Source organism: Myotis lucifugus, unplaced genomic scaffold (assembly GCF_000147115.1).
Source record: "Myotis lucifugus unplaced genomic scaffold, Myoluc2.0 scaffold_33, whole genome shotgun sequence".
NCBI lineage: Eukaryota > Metazoa > Chordata > Mammalia > Chiroptera > Vespertilionidae > Myotis > Myotis lucifugus.
This window is the reverse complement of record NW_005871081.1, coordinates 4,722,062-4,731,518: the sequence shown is the minus strand read 5'-3', so window position 1 is coordinate 4,731,518 and position 9,457 is coordinate 4,722,062.

Genomic DNA, 9,457 nt, shown 5'->3' with positions numbered 1-9,457 from the left:
GGCTCAAAGAATAACTTATGTCCCTTTAGTAAATTATTGGTGGCAAATCAGTAAGAGGAAATCCAACTTTTTTTAGCCATCCTTGAGACACTCCAAAAGCATATTTATTCTTACTCATTTAATTTGGGGGAAATGAGGCCTAAAGAAGGTATTAGAGTAAGTGTTTGGCAGAGCTGTCATTGAAATTCTTGTCTATAGTCTCCTCTTGTGTCAACTTGGCTAAGCTATGGTGCCAAGTTGTTTGGTCAAACATCAGTCTAGATGTTGCTGTGAAGGTATTTCTTAGATGTGATTAACATTTAAATCAGTAAACTTTGAGTGTAGGTGGGCCTCATCAGTTGAAGGCCTTAAGAAGACATATTGAAGTTTCTCAAAGAAGAAAGAATTTTCCTCAAGACTGCATTTCCAGCCTGCTGCCCTGAGGAATTTGGACTCAAGAGAACATTAGCTCTTTCTTGAATTTCTAGCCTGATTTATGGGTTTTGGGGTAACCAGTCCCTATAGTCATGTGGGCCAATTCCTTAAATTGTTTTTGTTGTTGTTAATCCTCACCTAAGGATATGTCTTCCATTGATTTTTAAAGAGAGTGGAAGGGAGGAAAGGAGAGAGAGAGAGAGAGAGAGAGAGAGAGAGAGAGAGAGATGTGAGAGAGACACATTGATTGGCTGCCTCTGACACATGCCCCTGATCAGGCTGGGGATCAAACCTGCAGCCCAGGTATGTACCCTTGGCTGGGAATCAAACCTTCAACCCTTCGGTGTGAGCAGGGGTGAGGGAGGAGGCTTGCTGTAACCACGGAGCACCAGGTTCTGTTTCCCTGGAAAGCCCTGACTAATTCACTTCCTCCTATGCTCTTTCTGTATATTTTCAGTTGTCCTAAAGCTGGACGTTAGAGTGAGCAGGAAGCACACCATCTGGGGGTTATGAGCCTGCCCAAGAGGACTAGCTGTTAGCTGCCCACTGCATCTGAAAGAAGGGCATTTAGAGAGGCACGCATCACCAAGGTGCCATCACAGGGTGGCATGGCCTTGGAGTCCTGTAGGTCTGCCATTGATGCAGCTGCTCCTGTGCTTAGGAGAGCAGCAGCCCCAGGAGAGAAATCCCTGGCACCCACTGTGAAGGCCCCGATGGCGCCAATGGGACTTCAGAGCAAGAGCACCTGTCTCCACAAAGGGCATCCTCAGGAGGAGCAGCTCTGCATGCTTGTATCATCAAAAAGGAAAACACGCAGAAAGATACTTTGCAAGATGCTTTTTAAAAGGACAAAAAATATATATATTCTTCTTATCCTCAGTAAGACATCAACACTTTCTTAAACAGGAAAGAATTTAGGTTCTGAACTAAATGCTTTAATGAGGGACGGATAATACATGTGAATTGAAACTAATTGGTGTCTCAGATCACTGAGCTGGTTGAAAAACCATTTGTGATGAGGTCTGTATAAGTTAACAGTCACTTTTAAGTGCCTAATTAAACATCGTTCTGTCCCTAGTGAGAATAAAAAAAAATGTATTGTCTCTCATTGCACTATACTTAACCAAGTGATTAAAGTGGGTGTTCTGAACAGATTTATTTTGTGTGTGTGGCAAAAGCTCTTTTTCCCCAGGGTAGACTGATGTAGGGAGCCCTCAGACAATGACACATTGTGTCTCATACAGATGGGAATGGGGCCTTGTGATGAACACGAATAATGGGCTAATAGGAGAAAAAGACTTGAGATTCTTGCCGAACAAAAAGATAAAATAAAGAGACCAGGTGAGAGGTGGCTTGATTGGGGTTACTTTTTCCCCCCTAGGAATAATAATTAAAATAGTATCAATAAAAAGATTTTAAAAATTATGCTGCTTGGGCTCTAAGGATTAAGGGCAAAAGCATTTGCAATGAGTTATATTTGGGAGAGATCAAGGTTTAACACTTGTAATTTCATCTTCCTATTGGCTGAAGCCCCCTGGGACTCAATGAAAAGGTTATTAAGAAGAGAGTCTGACAGATGGAGTTCAGGAGAGGGGTCCTCATGGGGGCTTTCAGGCCACCAGAGCTTGTGGAATCATTTTGGGGAGTTAGGGACTGAGGAGCTATTCTGGAAATGGAGACTTTTCTTAAGGAAACGGTCCAGGAGGTACCCTCTACCAGGCGAAGCGAGTCTGATGAGACATCTGCTTCTCCATTCACTCCCCCGTCCCTGTTTTTGCTTATTACACTTCTACAGTTATTATCATTGCTTAGAAATGCAGAGTTTTGTACTTTAGGCATGTGTTTGTTTGTTGTTGTTTTCATCTTTATAGGACTGGAAACTTCTTAAAGGCATTTATTTTCTCCCCTTATTCCTCTAAGACTTCAGTGATCATTTGCCTCCAATAGCACCCATGGTTTCTTAGACACCATTTGCACTGATGGCTGTTGAGTGCTATCAGTTGGTCAATAACAGTCCTGGGCTCTGAGACCGCATTTTCTTGCAGTCGACCTCAGATCCCACCAACGTGTTTGCCCTTCTGAATTGGATTATAACATACGTGCTTTGGTCATCTCTACCTTCCTTGAAAATAGCTGGGTCAGCCCAGCCTTGTTCAGCTGCTTTAAGTCAACGAGCATCCCTCTTTGGACATAGGGTGAAGCGTGTTCTGTAAAAGGAGTCAAATCATTCTAATTTAAGTCCATATTACTTGATGGAAACCTAAAAAATTCTGCCGAAACAGATTCTTGCCACCAATATTTCAATTGAATTTGTTCTGAAACTTTATTTCCATATTCCTCCCACACTCTAAGTTAGACCCAAAGTTCCCAGAGTTGTAAGCAGGAGAAAGGGACTGAAAAAGGAGAGAGAAAAAAGGTGGGTTCTCTCACTTCCCCATGCCCAGGAAGGCTGGACCTGGCCTCGCTTGGACTGACCATGCTGGTCCTGAGCAAGAAGAACAAAGCATGGGATCCTGTGTGAGAGCATGTGTCCACTTGTTCTCCACCAGGATGGTTCTCCTCTTTGAAACAGTGCTTTGTAGAAATGCTGAAGCACGCCTGGTCTCTGATCTCACTCCCTCCTAGGCCTCAGGCTCCCCAGCACTGGCCAGGCACATTGCTGTTTTCTCTAAGTGAGAAACAGTGTAGGGATCTGATGATCTCCTTAGACAGCTTTAAAATATTTCTATTCAGAAAAGAGCAAGGTTTCAGCAATAAAAACTGCAATGAAATAAAGAGGGCACATGGGTAGCTCAACCATATTGGGAACTAAATACTAGAAGATAATAACTAGGTGCTGATTTTACCTCTTTTATATCTTAGACACTGGGCAGAGGGCACAAAGGGGTTTAAATATCTCCTGTTTGGTCAGGGGAATGGATCCCATGCTGACATAGCTCAGCTGCACTCATCTGAGAATTATTCATGCTTTCACGTCTGTGTCTCTACTTCAATTTTTACTGTTTGTGATGTTGTTGTTTTTCTCATTTTGCTCTTGACTCCCCCCTCAACTGATGTCTGTTCTCTCATTTCTAAGTTCTCCTTACATTTTCTTTTTTTTTTTTTAAAATCCTCATCTAAGGATGTTTTTATTGAAAGAGGGAGAGAGAGAGAGAGAGAGAGAGAGAGAGAGAGAGAGAGAGAGAGAGATGAGAGATAAACATGGATCAGTTACCTGTGGTGTACACCCTGACTAAGAACCTGCAACCTAAGTATGTGCCCTGACTGGGAATCGAACCTGCAACCTTTTGGTGATTAGGATGATGCTCTAACCAACTGAGCCACACCAGCTAGGGCTGCTTACTGTTTCAATGTTATATAGCATTTCCCTTCCTGTATCATCTGTGTCCTGTGGGGTCAAGCTCCAGACTAGATAAAGAGTTGTGCAGGTTTAATAAATCATCGAATAAAATATTTGAAGCAATTTGACTACATCATTATAACTATCCTGGAGAGAAAATTAAGATGTTAAAAGGGTTATGTTAAGTAAATGCCTTTGTAATTCCTTTAATTTTTTTTCATAATATATATTTTTTAATGTGTAAATGATGAAGTAGATATGGAGGAATTTTAACTTACAAAGAAATAATAAAAATTACTTCTTGCATATTTTGTTTATGATTTTTGAACACCTTTTATTCAGATACTGTAATGCCTAGAGTTAATGATTTTCATTATAAATCTTTAAACATATATAATTTTAAAATATGAAGTCATAAATCTCTAAACATGGAAGATTTGCTATTTAAGCATATAAATGATCATTTTAGACATATTTATCTAAGAAGAAGTAACCTAAAATATACAGCAACTGTACTTAGAATTTCAGTGTTATAGAGAATCTCACATTTTTAAGGATGTTAGAAATAAAGGGCTAAGATGGCATTTTAAGCCATAATGTAAAATAAACTATAACTACTCTATGATTGTCAATGTCTTACCCTGCTGGTTTTAATAATGTGAAACAGATTTCATGATAATATAATCCATATGGAGAACATTTTTTTAAAAAATCAAGACAAATCAGTAAGTATACTCACTCTTTTTAACATACTATAGCACTTAGGCTGGTTAAAAATGAAACAGTAGGGTAGAAGTTCTTATAAAATAGAAAAAATTCCTATCCATCACTATTTGCTCCTCAGCAAATAATTTAGAATATTAGGATTTCAATATCAGTAAACAAAATGATAGGAATTGGAGTAAGCATCATGAGGCTATGTAGAAACCATTCCTATTTTTTGAGGTTTTAATATGGGGAGAGCTGAGATTTATACATGAAAACTTCACAAACAAAAGCAATGGGGAAGGCCACACTATCTCTGATTGTGTTCAAGGGAACAATTATGCAAGCTTTGGACAAGGTACTTGACATGTAATAAAGCAGCGGTTCTCAACCTGTGGGTCGCGACCCCTTTGGTGGTCGAACGACCCTTTCACAGGGGTCGCCTAAGATCATCCCGCATATTAGATATTTACATTACGATTCATAACAGTAGCAACATTACAGTTATGAAGTAGCAACGAAAATAATTTTATGGTTGGGTCACAACATGAGGAACTGTATTTAAAGGGCCAGAAGGTTGAGAACCACTGTAATAAAGGGAGACGAGTATTAAAAAAATTAAACATGCCTTTTTACAGACCAATCCAAGGTATTAAACTGATTTTTTCTCTTCAGTAGCTTTCTTTGCCTACTTCTTCCTCAAGGCTAAACTCTAGAGTGTTCCTATTCCAGGATGACATAAATCTCTCCATGTAGTGAGGTGCTTCCATGTACTTGGTAGAGCTTTGTAATTTTTATATATTTTTTATACCTTGTTAGTTATTTCATGAGTCAAGTTACTCCTGTGAATGCAATTTTTCTTTCACTATATTTGCTAATTGGGTTATTCCTGGGAAACTATTGATGTTTGTATGCTTGTGTTGCCCCTGGATATTTAGGCTTGCTTCTCCTTTTTGGCTGAGTTGATCATTTTGAAGAGAAGGCAGGTTTGAACTGATTTGTAAGCCTGTCTTATAGGTTTGTAGATGAGTGCACATTTTTTTTTCTACTCAGTCCTCTCTGACCTACAGCTGCAAAGGACAGGCCTGATATCTCCAATGTAGGAAACTGTTCAGAAGGAAAATCACAGGTATTGCTTGACTTCAGGGTCTTCTCTTTTCCTCTTATCTCCTAGAAGCGCAACCCAGCCCATTTGGCCTTTGAATGAACAATGAGTTTCGTGTTTTCTCTTCTTTCTTTCTCCAGCCTCACCTGTCAGTATATAGCATTAGGGCTTACCTGGCTGTACTCTTCTCTGCGCATGTGTCAGAAAGTTATGTATAGGTGCCCAATAACCTTCTTGATTTGGTCTAAATGGTTTTATATCTTCCTAATAGTCTTGTGAGTTTCAACCATTGCCAGTTTTTTTTTATGCCAACAGTTTAATTGTGGTGGGCACCCTAGTCTGTGGAACCTGTGAAGATGTTACCATATGGCAAAGGGACTTTGCAGATGTGATTAAAGGTATGGACTTTGATAGGGACATGAACCTGGATTCTCAGGGTGAGCCCATTTAGTCACAAGAGTCCTTCAAAGGGCAGAGTCTTTCCCAGCTGTGGCCATAGAAAGAGATAGATGACAGAGGCAGGGTCAGAGAGAGATTCACTGTGGCTGGCTTTGAATTTGGAGGAAGGGGAACATGAATAGGAGAATGCAGTGTGTCGCTAGAAACTGGAAAAGAGCCCATGGATGAAAATAAAGCTTTGCTGACACCTTGATTTTAGCCCACTGAGACCTATCTCAAACTTTGGACCTCCAGGAGAGTAAGATAATATTTGTGTTGTTTTAAACGCCTAGACTTGTGATAATTTGTAATGGCAACAGTAGAAAACTAATTCGTTGATGTATTTATCTGCCCAGGCTGCCATAACAAAATATCTGACTTGATGGCTTGAACAACAAAAATGTATTTTCTCACATCCTGGAGGCCAGAAGTCCAAGGTCAAGGTTTAGTAGAGTGGGGTTCTAGTGAGAGACCTCTTCCTGGATTTCAGCCTTCTCATTGTGTCTTCATATGGCCTGTGTGTGTGTGTGTGTGTGTGTGTGTGTGTGTGTGTGAAGAGAAAGAGAGAGAGAGAGAGAGAGAGAGAGAGAGATCTCATATCTCTTCTTATGAGGACACTAATCCTATCAGATCAGGCCCCCGCCCTTGGGCTCATTTAACCTTAATTACCTCCTAAAGTTCCTATCTCCAAATGCAATCACATTGGACATTAGACTTTCAACATAAGAGGTCGTTGGTGGTTTTTTTTGTTTGTTTTTATTTTGGGGGTTGGGGGACACCATTCAGTCCATAGCAATTAGTTTTACAATTTTAAAAGTTTCTTCAGTTCAGTGTAGTATGTATTCGTATTTCATGGAGTGGGGGGGCATAAGAGTAATTAGTACTTGTGATAATATCTTTAAAATAACCCCTTTAAAAAGTTTATGTTTTGCTGTTTTTATACTTTTTATTTAAAAAGAATTTTAGACTTGCAGAAAATGTGCAGAAATAGTGACATTCCCAGTACCCTTCAGCCAGCTTTCCCAGCTTCCTCTGTGTTACAACTTAGGTGGCCATAGTAAGACACCCAAACTTGGGAAATTAATGAGGATATGATTCCTTTAGCGACATCACAGGCCATATTAGAATGTCACCAATTTTCAAGTAATGTCTGCTTTCTGCTCCAGGGCCCAATGCAGGATTCCATATTGCATTCAATTGTCCTGTCTTGTTAGTCTCCTTGAAATTGTGACCATTTCTCAGTTTCCATGTCTTTCCTATCCCTGACACTTTTGAGGAGTGCTGGTCAGTTCTCTTGTTGAATGTCTTCAATTTGAATATTTTGTTCTTTTTATTTTTGAGGAAGGGACCTCTCAGTGTTTTTGCCACTTTCTGATTTGACTTCTAGGTATAAACATGGCCAGATACTGGGTTATCCATAGAAGACCTAATGTTCCTTTTGCTTCAAGTGAGTTTTTTTGTTTTGTTTGTTTTTTTGTTTTTGTTTTTAATCTCTGAAGACTTCTAGACTGACACCAGATTTGGTAGACTTCTGCTTTTTACAGATATGATTCTCATCCGAGAATCCCTCACAATTCTACCACTCTATCCAAAAGTCTCTAAGCAAATTCAAACCAGCTGGAAATAACTGCATGGCTAAGAGTGAGAGAAATTGCTTCAGTGAGTCCACCAAACCTGGGTTTGATTAGTGCATGCATGCCTCATGGAGACAGTGATCTGGGAGTTGGGGTACAATAATAATGGCTAATAACAGCAAATATTATTTAGTAATTACTATGTGCCAGGCGTTGTGCTAAATGCTTTACATAATCATCTAGCTTATTCCTCACAACCGCCCCTTGAAGTAGTTGGGAAGTTGCAGATCTGAGCAATTTAATAATTTTCTTATGATTGTACAGTTTGGAGAATGTTGCTGTCTGGAACAGAAACCATTTGGTGGTTAATAAACAGGCACAAAATGTACAACGTAGAGCTGGGTTGTCAGATATGGGTAGATTGGAAGGTGGAGTCAGGTAGCAAATAAGCGTGTTGAGGCACTGGAAGATTACTGAGTCAGAGATTCTTGGAGTAGAAAGATTCCTTAGCAATTATCCAGGTTAACACACTTCTGCCCAGTTAAGGTATCCCTGCATTATTTTTCTACCAGACAAATATCAAGCCCTAGCTTAATGCTTTACCAGGCAGCCCATTTTATTTTTGGACAACTGTAACTGTTCAAATATTAGTCTTTCTTCCTGGCTAAAAACTGGTTGGTTCTAGTTAACCTGCCTGCAGTTAACAGTTAAATATACAGTAGTCCCCCTTATCCATGGGGTATATGGTCCAAAGATAGACCCACAATGAATGTCTGAAAGTGTGGGTAGTACATACATACATACATACATACATTCATACATACATACTTTTTCACTTAAGGGAAGCACTTTGCAGTTTTTCTTTGAAATATGTAAATTGCCAGTATCACTACTCTTGAGTTTTGGGTCCATTATTAAGTGAAATAAGGATTACTTATTTAACACTTTTTTTAAAAAATATATTTTATTGATTTTTCACAGAGAGGAAGGGAGAGAGACAGAGAGTCAGAAACATCAATGAGAGAGAAACATCGATCAGCTGCCTCCTGCACATCTCCCACTGGGGATGTGCCCGCAACCCAAGTACATGCCCTTGTCCGGAATCGAACCTGGGACCCTTCAGTCCGCAGGCTGACGCTCCATCCACCGAGCCAAACCGGCTTCGGCTACTTATTTAACACTTTAACAATTGATCTGATTGACAACCAGGATGACTATTAAGTGATTAATGGGCAGGTAGCATATACAGCATGCCTGATACGCTGGACAAAGGAATCATTCACGTCTCAGGTGGGATGGAGCAGGATGGCTTGAGATTCCCTCACACTACTCAGAACAGCAAAGAATTTACAACTTATGGATTGTTTATTTCTGGAATTTTCCGTTTAATATTTTTGGACTATGGTTGACCTCGGGTAACTGAAACTGCGGAAAGTGAAACTGCAGATAAGGTTTTCTTCACTCAACCCTTCAGATATTTGAAGATTATCAAGGCCTCTCTTCCAGTCTTTTTGTCTCTTTTTGCACGCTCTTTAGCTATTCTTCACACAATATGGTTAACAGTCCTCTTCCCATGCAGGTCTCTTATTATTTGGTTAGAGGTGGGCAAATACCAGAAAACTATTCAAATTTGAATTTGACATAAAAAGCAAATGAAGACCATGATATAATTAAGGCAACTTAGATGTCAGAAAAAAGAAAAGAAAACTATAGGGATAACATTAAGTAGCCAATAGAGGGTAGGAACATAATCCACAGGAGAATCTCGTGTGTACAATAACAGTCTGGAAAAGCTCAGGGTAATATTATTTCAATAATTATTCCTTTTAAGATTTCCCTTAGAAGAACACGTAACTTAGATTTCCTGAGGACATAATCTGG